At 41.8% G+C, this 16911-nt stretch overlaps 1 long non-coding RNA gene across 1 annotated transcript; it reads right to left on the reverse strand.

Moving 5' to 3' along the window:
• Positions 1–301: 301 nt before the first annotated feature.
• LOC111922205 (uncharacterized) lies at positions 302–7315 on the reverse strand. The gene is made up of 3 exons (XR_002860429.2): positions 6997–7315; positions 5736–5887; positions 302–456 (listed from the first exon to the last, which is right to left on the reverse strand). It is a non-coding gene; the product is annotated as an uncharacterized LOC111922205 (long non-coding RNA).
• Positions 7316–16911: the final 9596 nt, after the last annotated feature.

Raw genomic sequence — 16911 nt, forward strand, 5'->3', positions numbered from 1 at the left:
GGCTGTGAGAGCCTGTGTGAAACTGACTTATTTGGGTAGATTGGTTCTGTAAACACCAACTAAACTTAAACTGATAGCTCAGATATTCAGAAAATAGCTCTTACTATAGAACAGTTTATCCTGGATTGTCTCTTGAGGGAAGCCCATGACAGTGAACATACACCCCTGCTGACAAATGGGGAAGATTGCCTCTGAAAATTAGTGCTCTATTAACTAATCATTCTACTGTTTTTATGATGAATCAAATTTGATTACAATCATTATATGTAATGGGGGAAAAAAAGACAGTAAAAAATGCATGCAGGTTTCGGTTGAGGAAATTCTCTTTAAATATTGTCAAAATCAGAAAAATGGTGCCTGGAAGGCAATTAACTGGCAATGAGCACATTGTGTTGCTTCAGATGCTGGGCAAAATAGCAGCTGCAGTTCTTGGCTTTCCAAGAGATGCAGGATGATCTGGAAAAGAAGAATTAATGTTAGTATAAAAGTAGAGCTGTTGAGGATAATGGTAGGCAATGCTCCTTCCCAGAAGAGCTGACAGGTTGTGGCAAAGCATCCTTCTGTTACTGTGCTGTTTCTGTTCTTGATGCAGACTCCTGCTCTTGAAGTGCCGATTTGTTTACAAATAGTATGTGATTAGCTTAGTGCTGCCAATACGAAAATAAATCCAGAGGAATGTAGTGTGTTCCTTAAAGAGTCATTTATTGTGAAGCTGGAGTCAGCACAGGAAGAAGTGTTTTTATCAGTGGAGAGAAAGAGAAGCTGTGTAGTGCTGGCTCAGTCCGGTGACAGGAAGTTCCTTTGCCAGCTTGCTAATCTTTGAGAATCACGGCAAAATCAAGACAAAAAGATGCAATGCTTTCAGTGCTTTCAGCACAATAAAATTTGGATTTTCTTTTCAGGTTTGAAAGGTTCTTGTTCCTGTTTATGTGTTAGGTTTATCCAAGCCCCTTTGGCCACTGGTCGCAGATGTTTGTGCTTTTGCTTTGGGTGTGGATTGGATGTGAGAACAGTGCAGGACTGTCTTAAAAGCATGGAAGATGATTACTGCTGAACTGTGTGTTCCTGTAGGATAAATGGTTGTACCAGTTGAAAGGGACCCTGGAAATGGCTATAGCTGTGCAGCAGTTCCATTTGGAGAAATGTTGTTTAAGAACACCCACAATTCCTTGTAAGACTGGAAAAATCTGAAAGGTTTTCCAAACAGCTGGACAAATCCGAGGACCCTCAGGCCTGGGCACAAGCATGGTGGTACCAGTGGTACCAGTGCCCTACAGAGATGAGCTTGCTGGCAGGCCAGTTGCTCTTGCAGCAGCTGAGTGGGAATGGCTGTCCAGGCATGCTTGGGAGGAGATGCTAGCCCCTCTGTAATTCACAGGAAGGCAAATCTTACAGAGGAAAACTCTCAAAAGCACCAGCATAAGATGTGATTAGAAAACCCTTGAGCAAATGGAGGCACCTTGCTAAGAAATCTGATTCCATTACTGCCAAAGGCATTTTCTGGCTGCACTGACCGAAGTGAAGTTCAACAAATGATGTAGCAAGAGGCACTGATTAGCTGGGCAGGCTCTGGCTGTCTCAGAATGTCAAGACTGAATTAAAAGCAGGATTTCTGTTCAACAAAATGTTGGCAGAATACAGAAAACTGTTGAAAAGAAATGCAATGTTTTCATTGCACTGGAGGCTTCCTGTGAGACATGGGAATCTCAGGGAGTAGTTCTGAGACAAACATGTTGGTAGCAATGGGCTGCTTTCTAAGAGTTTAAAAATCATATAATTAGGAACCAAGAAGTAGCAGGAATAATGAGTGTATAAAGATTGCAGTGAGCTAGTTCTTTATGCTGAGAGTGTCACAGACCAAAAGGAACAACATCATCTTCAGAGGAGTCCACAGGATTTGTGTCATTGTTAGAAATGTGCAGAGAACAGTTGGGGCTGGAAGGCAGAGTCAGAGCAGAGATTGGAATGGATTTGTGCTGCTGGTTCCTTTGAACTGCTTTCTTCAGGGCACTTGTGTAAAAAGCAGGAATTTTCAGGGAAGCCAGTGCCTGTGGAGCTGTATTGACAGAAGAATGCAATGAATTCAATGAATGAAGATAAGCATTTTTAGTCCTTATCAAATTATTTTATCAGGGCTCTTCATTTAGAAGATGAAGTGGTCTTCATCTTTAGAATGCTTTAGTCTTGGTAGCTTCAGAAGACAAAGACATATTTGCTTTGCTGTAGTGGTGAGCAGCACAAGAGCTCTGCATTTTCTTGTATTCTAACAAAGTAAACTTGTTCTTTGGAGCAAACCCTGATTTTCCATCCCTTCCTGTAACTTCTCCCACCACATGTTTCTTGCTGTAGATGGAGTGATACGAAAACAAATACAGGATTAATATGGAGTAACCCCAGGAAAGTGTAATGGGGAGTTAAACCTAAGCCACAGCACTTCTCAGGGGAGGATTAACACACTCTCCTCAAACCAAACCACCAAACAAACAACAACCCTGCCAGCAGCAGGCTCACAGCAAAAGTCATTGGGGAGTCTTTCTGTTGGAAGCAGAACATGGTCCAGTTTTGGTAAAAAAGAAACCTCTCTGGCACAGGCTGGTGAGGGATGTTTTGAGGAACCAGGCCAGATAATGTGAGAGACTAATTTCACATCTGTTGCAGAAAGGATCACTACTATTAATTAAGACCTAAAAAGGTGTTTGGTTTTTTTTTTGCACATACAAAAAAGTTCCTCTTTTAGGCTTCTGATCTAGAAATGTGTCACTTTCTGTGGTAATCCCTTCCTTAGGACTGATAAAATTGTATTTTGTGAGACTAAGAATTTATATGTTGTCTGACATGTTTCAGAGTTGTATTATATAATGCAATTACAAGGTTGGTAATGGCGAGGACTAGTTTAAAACATACTGTTTTAATAGTTAGGAATACTGGGGTTTGTGCAAGATCTAAGGGTTGCTTACCATTGGTGACTTGTTCTCCCAGGAACCTTTGTGCATGGCTCTTGGATCCCTGTAAAGAAGCTGTATCTCTGGCAGCTGTGTCACCATGATCTTGGACAATAGTAATGAAATACTGTTTCCCCTTGAAAACTTACTCTTTTTTAAGTATCTATACAAAGGCCATTTGCAGGTTTTCCAGCTGTGCTGCTCCAGCAGAGAGCGCTTCTGTTACCCTTGGCACAGAGCCTGTTGAATCATCTGCAGCTCAGCTCTACTCTGCAGAACCCAATTCCCTTCTAATTTTCTTTCTAATGCTTGATTAAGTGTCTCTTGAAACAGTACACATCTATTTTGTTTACTTTCTTGATATCTTGCTCTAGACAAAGGTGTTTTAAACAGCTTTTGCACTGTAAATTTCACATGATTTTTAAATCTTGTGTGGGGAGAGTTACCATAATCCTTTGTCTTTAAAAAAATAATTCTTATATTGATAGATTATGATTAAAAAAATTATTTGGCACACAATTTTAGTCAGATGTATTTGTCTCAACAAAGCAGTGAAAATCAGTATGAAAATAATGAATGCTTAAATGTCATGCTAAAACATCTATTTCAGACAAATTACTGACTTTCAAAGTTTCTAACTTAGAAAAGCCCAAAGAGGGTTTTTGATCTTGTGCTTGAAGAAGGTATAGTTGGTTTAAATTTAAGAATACTCAAGAAAAACTCTTCTTTCTGTAAAATAAGAAAGTGAGGAAGAATTTGCTTTGAAAAGTTGCATTTTTCTTAAAATAGCATGGACTTCTAACCTTCTTTCTTAGAAGGTTACAAAAATAAGGCTGGAATGTGCCTTCCCAAGGTGACCCAGCCCATTGGCTGCCCCAGGCCAGCCAGGCCCACACCATTCCTGTCAGACCTCTTGGCTTTAAAACACTGCTGGAAGGGGAGACAGTGATGCAACCAGCCCCACCAGCCCTTCTGTGCCTGTGCTGGCAACTTGAAGCTTTAGTCAATCAGTAGAAATCAGCAAAAATGTGCAGTTAAACAAGAGAGTTTAACTTCCATAATTTTGGGGAAACATATAGCCCTTTCCAGCAAGTACATGGTCTATAGTTCTGTGTTCACACAGAGCAAGGACTCCTGTGTAAGCACAGGTGTGTGTGGCTCAGGATGACATATTCAGGGTTATAAAATGTGATTTACCTCAGGATTTGCCTTGGTTCTTTGGTTGTGGCATAGCCAAGGGAATATAAAAACACTTAATGCAGTTTTAGAAAAAAAATAACTAATTCTAGACCAAATGGCAGAGTAATAGCAAAAGACATAATTTCTGAGGTCAACTTGTCTGATCACAGAACCTGCTACAGTGCACTGTGTCCAGGTTTCCTTGGAACGTACTTATGCTGAGAATTGTATTGCTGCTGAACTGGGATATCTCTGGACAGCATATAACACTCAGACCCTGCAGTTCACTTAGAAGTTAAATTTGCCCCTAAAACCAACTTTTTTTTCTCAAGCCTATTCAAAAGGAATGAAAATACCTTATACTCAAGTATACATTACACTTGAGTTAAGCATTCCTAGAGATGGAATCGACCCACTGTATGTTTTTAGGGGTTTAATTAAAAGATCTTATTTAATTTTTCACAACAGACAAATCTGAAAGATAATGGTCTTATTCACTGTGACAACACCTAATGTGATTTGCTTATAGGGCAGATGTTTCCAGGGCTGGATATGCCATATGGTAGGAAACTTCATTTGATGCCTGCTTTGGCTGCAGCAGGACAGCAGTGCTGGGGGTGACACAGCTGTCTTCATGGATTGCTCTGAAATTCAGAGTTTAATAAATAATGTGAAGGGGCTTAAATTAATCAGCTGGTTTATATTGGGAATATGTTGTAGACCCTGATTTTTTTCTTTTCCTTCTCATGCTGCAAAAACCCATTAGATTTTAATAGCATTTTGTGGAAGTTAACCTGAAAAACTATCACATTTAATAACAGCACTAATTCCCATGAAACTCTCCCATATTTTCCATCAGAACTGTGTTTATATCCCAGATTGTGCATACACACTTGAGCATTAAGAACCAGAAATACTAGCAGCTGGGAAATTTGCTTCCCTGACACTTGGGCAGAAATCCATTTCAGGTGATCAGTTCCATCTTGAACATTTGTTTGTTCTTTCAATTATATTGCATATGGCTTTTGTTTGCTAAATTAGTAGCTTTTCTGTTTTTATAAGAATATGGTTGGTTTACTGACTCTCCTGGTTCATGCTATAGGGTTTTGGGGAAGCTCTGTGTGACCAGTTCTATTTCTGGTATCATGCTAAAGGATGCTCTTTAATCTGTGGCTCCATTTGTGTTAGTAAGTCACTCAGCACAACAGGAGAGCTCCTGTAACGTGACCTAGTCTGTGCTGTGGGCTCGCTCGGCTTTGCTCCCACAGCAGCAACGCCCAGCAGCAGTCCAAGTGCATTCAATGCACTCCTGGAGTGCATCCTCTGATTTGAGTTTCATCTGAAAGGAATCCAGCTGGTGCACTCTGGAAACCAAAGTGGAGTCTGCCAGGCTGATAGGGAGAGTCACTTCAAAAGCCGCCTCCTGCTCCAAACCGAAATACTTGGGCAGGCACACCCTGCCCGTGCGAGGGCCCTGCTCGCCCAGCACCCCAGCCCCTCCAGCACACGCCTTTGCCCCCAAAATACACCCTGATGGGAAAACACAGCTATCTTCAATGTTTCTGCTCTTGGTAGCACGCCAGTATCATCTTCTAAAGTCAGCTCTTTCCTCACCTTAGATTGTGTCTTTCATATTAGTTGATTCGCTGCTTCTTATATTACAAAGGGTGGTGGAGGAGAGCAAATTGCAGCACTGATCATTGCTTGTGGGTTCCCCAAATGGTAACATTTCTCCTCAGAGATGCTGCACTCATTCCTGCAAGAATCTACACGTGTGGATGAAATTCAGCTATGTATTAATCCCACCACAGGCAATGGAAAGTCTGCTGTCTATGAGCTAATTGCACATGTGAATTTAAAGTGCCAGGACAATAGCAGTGAGCCTCTGTTTCTTGATGGAGGCTGATGCCTTGTTGTGCACTTTGCAGCAGAGTAAGGAAAGGGATTTGTAGGGATTTTTCACTCCTATAAAGAATGGGTTCCTTTACCCTTCTATGCATTTTTCTCAGGAAAACTTAACTGAATTTTGCAAGCTTACAAATGCATTTTTTCATTTTAATATAGATGTCTTAAAAGATTAATTTCTGCCTGAAGACATTTGGGCAAGGTGGAGAGAGATTGATCATTTCCAGATGTTCTTTGCTGACAGGCAAAAATAATTCTGCTTTGGGTTAACACTTGTGAATGTACTTTAAAATATATGTATTTTGTATACAAAGCTACCAGGGAGAGCAGAAGCCAGTGCAGCAGGGGCTGAGGTGCACAGATTTGCAGTGTCATAGCTGCATTAATAAGGCAGGGCCTGCCCCTGTTGACTGGCTAAAAGCCTCAGGAACTTCCTTCCCTGTAATCTCCTATGGACAGGTAGGGGAGATGGATGTGCTTTTCAGACAGAAACACCACATGCAGTGTGCTTTGAGGTAGACACTTGGCTCCATGGTGTTTGCTGAATCAGACATATTAAAATAGATAATTCACTGTTTCTTTGATGTTTTGGGAACATTTCATACTGGGATTCCTAAGCATTGCACACTAAATTCTGGCAAGACTTAGCGCAGTGAATGACAAGTAGTTTGACTTCAGGCTTTTGGGAAGCACCCCAAATTAGCGAAGCAGGGGCAGCTGCTGTCCTACATGTCACCTGGGAGGACAGGCAGGCCCATGGAGCAACTGGACACTGATGTCCTGCTCCCTGTGTGTCCCTGTGTGTCCGTCTCGCTTCCTGCAGCACATGAGCAGCACTCAAGCATCACGCCTGCAGTTCCTCTTGCCTCTGCACAAGCAATGGGGGCTCACTCCAATACTGGCTGTCTTGCCTTGCAGTAGTCTCCAGTGGCTACAACGTGATGACCTCTTAGTGGTGAAAGATATAAACATCAATCAGTTCTGTAGGAAATCCTGGTGCCTGGGACGTGCAGATTCTTCTTCAGTTTGTTCTGGTCTCTCAGGCAACAGCAGCCTGAGCATGAGAAGTAACAGAGCTCATGCCTGTCAGCAGCAAAGGAAATGCCTGCTTGGGAAGCAGTCCTTCGTAACAACTGATGTCCTTCTCAAATGGTGTGTGGAACCAGAAACACCACGGGAGACCAGGATGCCTTTATGAGTCACAAGCTGGTTTTCACTGGGTGGGCAGAGGAGGTGGGGGCAGTCAGCAGAACCAGCCCTGTGTGTTGCCTCCTTGGGCACATTGAATCCTGAAGGGATAGGTTTCCATTGGAATGATCAGTAAAGCTGGCTGTTTTCAGAGGTTGCTGACTGTTAAGACTGTTTTAAGTAACTGACAGACAAAAGACTGATAAACCCATTTTCTTATCTAGATAGGGCTCTGCCCCTGTGAGTGGCAAAGCTCAGGGCCCTGGGAGTGTTATGGGCAAAGCCCCTCTGAAGGCCTAAGGGACAGGTGTGTGAGCACTGCTGTGGATGTGAGGTCTAGAGATGGGGAAGGTCCACTTCAGGAAATTAACCTTCTATGGAGCTGTGTCATGGCACTTGTCCCAGTGTCCCAAACCTCAGCCATGAAAGAGTAAGAGAGGGGAAGACAGGAGGTAAAACTAGGGGCAGCATCATTCTCTGGGGTTTTCAGGTAAAGCAGGTAAATCTAAGTGTCTTCATTGAGCCCCTATATTCTTTAGAAAGGAAAAATACACTAGCCTAGAGCATTAATTGATTTCTTGTGTTTCAGAAGCAGGCAAAGTGGAGGGGGAAGATGACTCTGAAGTCAAATTTTGGAGTGCTTTCTATGAGAGGAAGATGTGGATAGGAGGAAGGAACAGGACTGGGGAAGAAAAAGGATCATTCCAGTTTTTGTCCATGAAGAAGGACAATGTGCTGTGCAAAAGAGGGCTTTGAATCCTGAGACAAGATGTTGATGATAATTAGGTGTTAAAGCTCTGAGACTTGATACAATAGTTAACAAAATATTCACTTTAGTGCCTCAGTAGTGTGGCTGAACTGATCAGTCTTGGGATTGCTCACAGAGCTGTGCATGAGGCAGTCTCTGGTGTTTGCTTAGGCTTCTTTTGTTCCTGAAATACATGTATGAAGATCTGAAGAAGCATGTTCAGGGTTTGTTTCCTCAGGGTTTTCCTTTCTCAGCCTGCTTTGCTGCACCAATGGCTGCCCAGGTGGGGTCCTGCCTGTCACACGTGTGTGCAAGGTGCCAGCTCAGAAAGGTAAACTGGTAATGGGGTCTCAGTGCATATTTTTGCCTGTGACACCTGATGAACTGGATGCAGGATTAGAATGTGCAATTTGGGAACATATCATCTAAAGGGATGCTAAAATTGGCATCTTCACAATTTGACCTGATTTTCTTTTGTTGCTGGTTGTGAAGACAGAACCCACCACACAGTTAAAATCTGTTCTGTTGTGTTTGGTTGGGTTTTATTTTGGGAAGAAGTGGGATCATTTTAGTTCTTCAGCACTAAAAATTAGATCAAAATCCTGGCAACTGTACAACATAAATGAGCAACCTTGCAATAAAGGGTTTTTTGTCACCTTGGAAACACAGTTTGAATAAGCTACTTGGAGTAATTTTAGTTTCAGACTTCCCTCAGCCCTTGTCCCTCCCATGCAAATTCTGTTTTTACACTCAGTATATCCAGGTTAAATGTGTTTATTTCATATATAGACAACAGGGGAATTTGTCAGACAAAAGTGGAAGAAAACTGAAAATTACCTTGCACATGATGTTTCAGAGCAGAAGCTGGTGTTTGGAAATATACAAAGTTAAACCCATCCAAAAATAGATTTTAAAATGCATCATTTTAAATCTCAGAGCTCAATGTAAAAAACCCAGAAGCTTAACTTTAAATTATTGTTTTTGTATACCAGGGAGTCTTGTTATTCTGGAGAAGAATATGACATTTAAGAAACAAATTTTAGCACTGAGAAGCAAAGTCGAGGAGTTAAATAAGGAGAAATATACACCGAAAAATCAATGTAATATATTAGATGTACATGATCTTTCAGAATCCCCAGTATTGTGATATCCCTGTGCAATTTGTTGTATTAAAATGCTGTGGGTCTTTGTTGTGAACATTACACAGATTATACTGTTGCATAGCTGGAAACTCAAGTAATTAGAGGAGAGATTAGGATAAAGTAGTGCTTCTATCCACTAAAGAATGTAAATATTTTGAATATTTTCAATAGCTCACACTTCTTTAATAGATCTCACCTGAAGAGTGCCCTTACTGTGAGTGCCCACTAGAGAAAGCACAGAAGCATTTGTAGCCTTTTCTGAATACTTGATCAGCTGAGACATATTGACGTTCCATGGAGACAATATTTCAAAATGAATAGTAAACTGATATTCAGTTATTTAAAAGAGTAAATTGCATTTGAATATATATTTTATTGTCAGCTAATATTCCTGGAAGCTCAGAAGAACTCATGCAGGACTGGCTGGTGGTCCCTGTGCCAGTGTCCTGGTGTCACCTCTGCCTCCAGCGGTGTGGTTTGCTAGGCTGAGCAGGGAAAGGTGCCACCCGGGACCATGTGCCATGGTCTGAGCAGCCATAAAAGACCAGCAGGAAATTACACCAATACATCATGAGACATGATGAGAGAACAGCTGACTAGCATTTGGGTTAAATGCTTGGAAATGCTTCCTAACTACATGACCACATGACTGGTGAGGTCGTTGGGATAATAATAGGACCATATAACCTGAAATACTTAAACCCAGATTGATTTGAATATGAGCAAAAGGAGGACATGTGTGATTAAGGGAGCACAAATGAGAATGTAAATCTGTTTTTCACCTCCATTTTCATGGATTCTGTTTTGTCTCCCAGGAGTGACTGAATGTTATGATGGTCATCAATAATTAAAAGAAGCTTGACCACAGCACCTTCCCATGAGCTGCTGTGCTTTTGCCATTCCTTGTTATCACAGCAGTGAGTGAGTGCTGGGAGCAAGCTGTCAGCAGATGGTAGGCAGCAACTCTGGTAAATTTGCAAATAAGGGACTTTCCCCGCTGCAGCCAGCTGGCTCAAGTATTAATCTCCCTGCTGCACTGCTCTTTACAAGTCAAGAAAGCTCATCAGGTCAAAACATGTATTCTATACTGGCTGTCCAAAGCAGAAAGACCTTTTTCTCTGATGAAACACAGTTTTACTTGATAGGTGCACTCCAGGACATGCAAAAAAACCCCTCCATGGTTCCTCACCATTAACGTCTCTAATTGCTCTGTTTGATTCACACACAGTGGAGAGAAAGAAGAGAATATTTCACATATGAAATTCCACAGATCTCTCAGCAGCCCGAGGTGATATGCTGTGTTTCTCTGGCTTTTTCTTCCCCCCATTTATTTTGGCTTTGTAATATACAGGATATCTATAATGAATTTATCTTACATGCACACATGTAAAGTTTTTTGAGTAATAAAATTATTTAGATTATATAAAAGAGAAAAATGGACTAGGTCCTTTCATCTTGCAAAAGTCATTGCCAGATTTTTCCTACAAAAACATCTGTTACTTAAAATTTAAGATTATGAAAACACATCTTTGAGGCATCCTTGTAATTATTTAAGTCAAGTACTTTGAGCACAGCACACTATAGACAGTTCTTAAAAAGGACCAGTCTTTCAATTTAAGGATGTTTCCACCTTTCTATATATTGCTTTTCCTCATATCACATTTAGAAGTCTCTTATACTTTGCTCTCATGTAGAACTCAAGAGTTTGGAAGTTAATGATTTGAAAAACCACTATTTCTAATGGTAGAAGTGGAAGAAAGGGGAATCTGTTTTTTGAAAGTTTTTACAAAGATGCTCATTAACTGCCCTAATCTGGCATTTTTTTGGCTGATAATAGGTAACTGAAAGTCATTCAATATATTCTTGCAGTGTTGTAAGTTTTTAGTTTTTCAATTTAGAATGTTTAATAAAAAATTTCTGCATATGCAGCATGCTTTAAGGCCCTGAGCATAATGTGATTTATGATAGATGTGCCCTGGAACATCTCCTGGGCTGTGTTGGGTGGCCTGGCAGAGCCAGCTGTGCTAAGGAGCTGTAGGTGTTACAAGCTCCTGTTCAACATTAACTGGGGCTGCTAAAGGACACAGCCTGAAAACCTTGTAGCTCCAGCTAGGTAGGGGATGAGAATCACAAATATTACATTTAATCTAAATTTGGATTAACAACCAAATTCTGTGAGAGCCTGAATGGTGGTGGAAACTTTGTGAAGGCACAAGGCCAAGGAGAAAGATGGAGCACAGGTGGACATGGATGAGAACTCTGCTTCTTCTCTGTCCTCCTGGGGCAGAAATGGCAGGACCACAGCTATGGTCCTGGCCTAATGACATAGGACAAAATAGACAGAGAAATGCTTATTTAGTGATTTCATTTCCTTCACAGAGAACCTTCTGATGTTTTGAGCAAAAGTTTGAAACTGGTTTTTTTTTGGCCAAATATATTACACTGTTTGCTGGTATTTACTTTCACTTCAAGCAAGGTTGAGTGCCACCAATCTGCTGGTTTTGTCTCCATGTTAGGAGAAGGTAATTGTGGTGATGGTCATGATACCGACTATTTTTACTGTATGGGTCATGCTTTGGCTTCTTTATACCCAAAATACTTTGGTATTTTTAGCATATCTTCAGTGAGACTGACATCCTACCATAGTACTGGCATGTTGTAAGATTGCAGACAGAGGAGGTAATGACAGCCCTGAAGTTCAGTGGCATGTTTTGAAAAAGTCATAGAGATATTAACTTGCATTTTCTAAAAAGTCAAATACTAACTTAAAAATAGCCGTAAGATGCAAAAAAGAGAATAAATTACTTATTTCTGCTAAAGCAAAGTACAGAAGGCAGAGCTGTGAACATTCCTGCTGCTTAAGTTAGCTGATAACTATGAACAGAAGAATTTTCATCACATTGCTCATTTGAATCTAGGTTTACCTTATATGGGTCTTAAAATCCTTTCATTTTTAATTACATTTTAACAGGACAGGTAGACCATGCCCCTGAAAGAAATAGGCTCAGCTCTTCATATAAAGGCAGGGTAACCATCCTGATGCTGTAGATCACATTGCCAGAACCCAGGTGGCCCATGCCACTGCTGTTAGAGAGGAACTATGGTGGCAGTGACTTCTCAGAAGTGTGTTAGTTCCTGGTGAGAAGGCACCCACATTTTGTTGGACATGGCCAAGCAACAGCAATGCAGGTGTAGTGCATCTTACCAGATGTAAGATGTCAACAGTGGTGCCTCTTAAAGCAGTTTTGGTTGAGGAAGGTGTCTGGCAAGGATGCTCTCTAGAAGAAGGCAGTGAGCCAAACAATTCACTGCTCTTGGAGTCTCTAAAATCTGATTTTCAAAAGGGCAACTCCAACTGCAAATACTTCCAGTGACCAGGGAGCAGATGGTGGAGCCATTTTGGTAATGAACACCTTCAGTTTTGTCCAGCCTGTTGTCTATCAACCTCCTCAGGTTTAGAATATAAATGTTTTATTCTCCCATTGGTTTGTCTTCCTAAGATAAGCAGCTGTATTCTGGGCCTCTGGGGTGCCTTGGCTGGCCAGTTCAAAATAGGGTGTGGGGGTAACAAAGGTCTGGATGACTGTAGTGGTGTCTGCATCTGAGAGAGATCAGTCGTTTGGCAGGCTGGAGATAAGACTCACAGCTATTAGCTGCCTGATAGAGTTTCATGGGACTCTTATTTCAGTCCATTTTGATGTCAGGAAGGCAGACGCTTTCAACAAAAAGAGTGCTCATAGATTTTATTGGGGCATTCAAATGCTTCCAGTTCCCAGCTGTCATCAGCTCCACTTTAGTCATATAGCTGTCACTTTATCCCTCTGTCTGTGACAGGTCTTGAGAGAAGAAAGATACTGATTTGTTAAGCTTTAATGAAAAGGAGACTCATTCATGTTTCCAGACACTTTTAGCTTTATTCACACAAATGAACCCCACTGAAGGAAAATGAAGTAAATCTTTCCACAGGTACATCCAAAATTAATAAGAAACTATTATTTCAGATACATCTGAGGGGATCTTGTACACTATGAGGGATGGGATTTTCTGAAATCAGACCGAAGCACTTCAAAACCAGTCCCCAAGTGTGTACAGAAATGAGAGGCTGTATACTTAGGAAAGCACAACTTCTTCAACATATCTGCTGAGGCAGAGCTTATCTCTGATGCTGTCATCAAGGCTGGAAAGGTTATTTTTCAGTCTTCTATGAGGAAATATTTAGCTGCATAATTTCATTATTCAACTATATCAGCGCCCAAACATTGCTACCTATGAACCAGCATCTTTACGAGGGATATCCTTCTGATTAATGCATCTTTTTCCAACTTCAGTTGGACTTTTTGCCTGTTCAGTTATTTACAGCTCTCACATTATCAGCTCAGAAAAAAAGTTATTGGTGAAATCTCAATCTGTTAATGAAAAAAGTTTTAAAAACATTTCTCTTTGTACCATCAGAAAAGTACTGTTTTCTCTTTGCTAAGAGTACACTGTTCAACTGGTCCTAAATATTTGCTTGTCTTCTAACAAGAAGCCTCTTCAAGTCTATGCAAGCTCTACTCCCATTCTCTTAAAGTAGCTTTTACTTTTTGTAGAAGGCCAAGTAAAAGGACTCACATTCAGCACTGTGTGCTTTGCAGGTCTTGAACAAAACAGACTGAGCTGAAAACAAAAGCTCAGCTTTGACTCTTACTCCACTGGCTCAAGTTAGTTCCAGCCAGATCCTTAATGTTACTTTATCTGCAGGTTTGTTTTTTTGTGCAATCAATGCCAACACTGTTGGGCAAATACAGGATGCATAGGGATTTAAAAAAAATCCTGCTGCCAACAAGAAAAAGTGCTTTGTAACCACAGTTTGGAATGGAAACAATTTTCTAAGATACAGATCAAACTGTGTTTATAGACTCAACTATTGGCAGCTTTTCACCAAGCTATTTCCTGTGTGCCTATTGCATAGAGGAATAATCTAAGTGCTTAAACTAACATTTAAAACCATAGAGAACATGAAGGAAACACTGTGTGAAGCAGCATGGAAAACACAATGGTGTTGAATTTTCTTTTGTTTCCATAGCTAACACTCATGGGAGAAGGCAGTAAGTACTGCATACCAAATGCCAGTACTCCAGTTCTTTGCAGGAATTGGTCCAGTACTTACTTTCTACTGTTTTAATTGCTGGAATACCTAAATAACAAACATTTTCAAAAATGCCTCCTAAATTAGATGAACTTGCTAAAAGTTAGTTACTTTAAGTGCAGCAAGTTATTATTCCTTAGTAAAATAGTTCAGACAAAGGCACACATGAACAGAAGGAATCTGATTTCCCATTAGAGCCGGTGGAGCATCTGAAGGTCTGAAGACAAGAGTCAAGGTAGATGTAAAGTGGTTTGCTCAGTTTGAAATAGTTGCCACAAACATTACTTGCAGAAAAAGCCCAGAATTCAGCTTCTAGCTGTTTGGAATCTTTTTGGTGTTTTTCAGTGGGGCAGGTTTCCTGTCCCAGACTTCAAATGCATGCCCTTTGCTTCAGGCATGCATGTGTTGGTGGCACAGCTCACCTCCTGATAGTATCAGTAAGGTCAGGGCAGTCAGGCTGCTGTGCCCATGCAGAATTTTAACGGGGTTTTTGTCACTGATGTTCTGCTTGGCTGGACTTCATTCCTTATCTCCAAGCCATGCCTCAGCTAGGGAGCAGGGCAGCTCCAGTAGAGGAAAACTTTATGGTTAGGACAGTAATTTAGGTTGGATGCAATCTCTGAAGGTTGTCTGGTCAGGTCCAACACAGAGCAGGAGCCATGTAGGTGACTTTGGCCAGGGCCAGACAATTTCCTAATGTCTCCAGGATAGGATTCCCACGACTTTTCTGGGCCACCTGTTTTGGTATCTAATTATGATATGCACACCAATAATATCAAATTTGTTTGTACTTTTCTTTTTCAATTGTACCCTTACAGATCAGTTTTGGGAGGTATAGTAGAAGGCTTAGCTTTACATACTGATTCCAGCTAAAAATCAAACATTTTTGTTGGGAAAGAAAACCACCTAAACAGGTAAGATCAGCTGAGGTGAGGTGTCACTGGGCTTTTCTTTTTTTACCTGGGCCTTTGGGTAACGAAGAAAACGTAATTGTGAATTTGCTGGAGACAGATGCACGCTGGAGACAGTCATGGACTGTACACAGCAAGTGTGCAGTCAGAAAAGCATTGACAGTTTTGGGTTTATGCATTTCTTGCACACTAATTTTCCTGAGATGCAGTTCCAAACCCAGTCCATGGGTGCTGCAATGCAGCTGCCAGAGGGAGGAGGATCTGAGGCTGCGGGGACAGAGGCCAGGCAGATCCATTGGGACTCACAGCTCCTCATCTGCACAGCAGTGAGTATTGGGACCATCCCAACCACCACCACCGCTTCTGGGATTTTTCCCAACCAAAGGCATGCTGGAATGGTTTTACATCTTGCTCTGAAACCCGTACACAGATATTTCATAATATGTGTATTTAAAGGAATGCAAATGGTTTCAAAAGACAGGATGGCAAAATAGTATTTCAAGCTGTTGCATTGTGACATATGATAACTATTGTGAGATTTATTTTAGATGAGTCACAACTACCCTGTAATGAGCTGTTTTTACTTTGTAGAAATACAGGTATTATTGGCTTACTGCCATTGTGTCTCACATATAAAAATTAAAAAAAAAAATGTTATTTTGTTCTTCAGGAAGATTTTGTTTCAGATAAGCAAATTGTTAGCCCTTCCTCATAATTTGGTAAGAGAGGAAATCTGTGAATATGTGTGATGCTCATATGTGGCATGTTGCTTTCTCTACAACCAAATGAGCACTTCCTTTGGTCCAGGATTTAAGTGCTGTGCTGGGCATGCAGAATGCATGGAATGCCTGTCTGTTCCTGGCTGCCTTCCACAGCGAGGTGACAGCCAACCTATGGCCAAGGGGTAGGAGATGGCAGTGGGTTCTCTGCTCTCACCCACCACAAGACAGGTGTACTGCAGATTGATTGTGAGCTATGCCACATAAAAAGCTGCAAAATATAGTCCTGAAATTGTTCATAATGAAATTAAATGTAGGAGATATAGACTCAGGTACAAATTAACCAACAAATCTGTCTCAGTACTTTATCTTGGTAAAAAAATCAATGCCGTATCATCTCCTAAGATCAGTTTTGAAGGGCTGTGCATTTGCTAATGGAACCAATGCAGGATGTAGCCGAGCGACACGTGTACCAAAACTGGATTTTTGCCCATTCGAGCAGCTTCAGCACATTATTTCCCCTGTCCCAATGCTGTTTGTCTTCTACCGGCGTGGCATTTGGGCTGGGACAGTAACATCTGCTAAGGACGAGGCCAGCTCCATCCCCGCACGCCAGGCCCGCAGAAACTGCGGGGAACCTGCCGGGAGTGAGAACTGCCACACGCACAGCCTGAGCCCAGGGGGCAGAAACAGGTTTTCAGCCCACAGATTCGTTTCTTTGGGGACGGGGGGAGGCAACATCAAGGGAAAAGAAGTATTTAAAATATGCTGCGATTCCTTTGGTCTTTGTCAAGAAGCGCTACGCACATGGCAGCCGAAGGAGATGATGACACGGGGGCCGCCGTGGGGAACCGGGTACCGACGGGGAGTCCGTGCCGGCACACCGCCCGAGCCCGGGACTACGGCACTGCATGGTCCCTCCAGCGGGCGCTGCTGGGCCCTGGCCCGGCTCCGTGAGTACGGCACTGCCGGGCCCCTGCGCAGCTCCGGGGGTACGGCACTCCGGGGCCCGGGCAGAGCTCCGGGAGTACGGCACTGCCGGTACCCTC

Source organism: Cyanistes caeruleus, chromosome 9, assembly GCF_971803275.1.
Source record: "Cyanistes caeruleus chromosome 9, bCyaCae1.hap1.1, whole genome shotgun sequence".
In the NCBI taxonomy this organism is placed as follows: Eukaryota; Metazoa; Chordata; class Aves; order Passeriformes; family Paridae; genus Cyanistes; species Cyanistes caeruleus.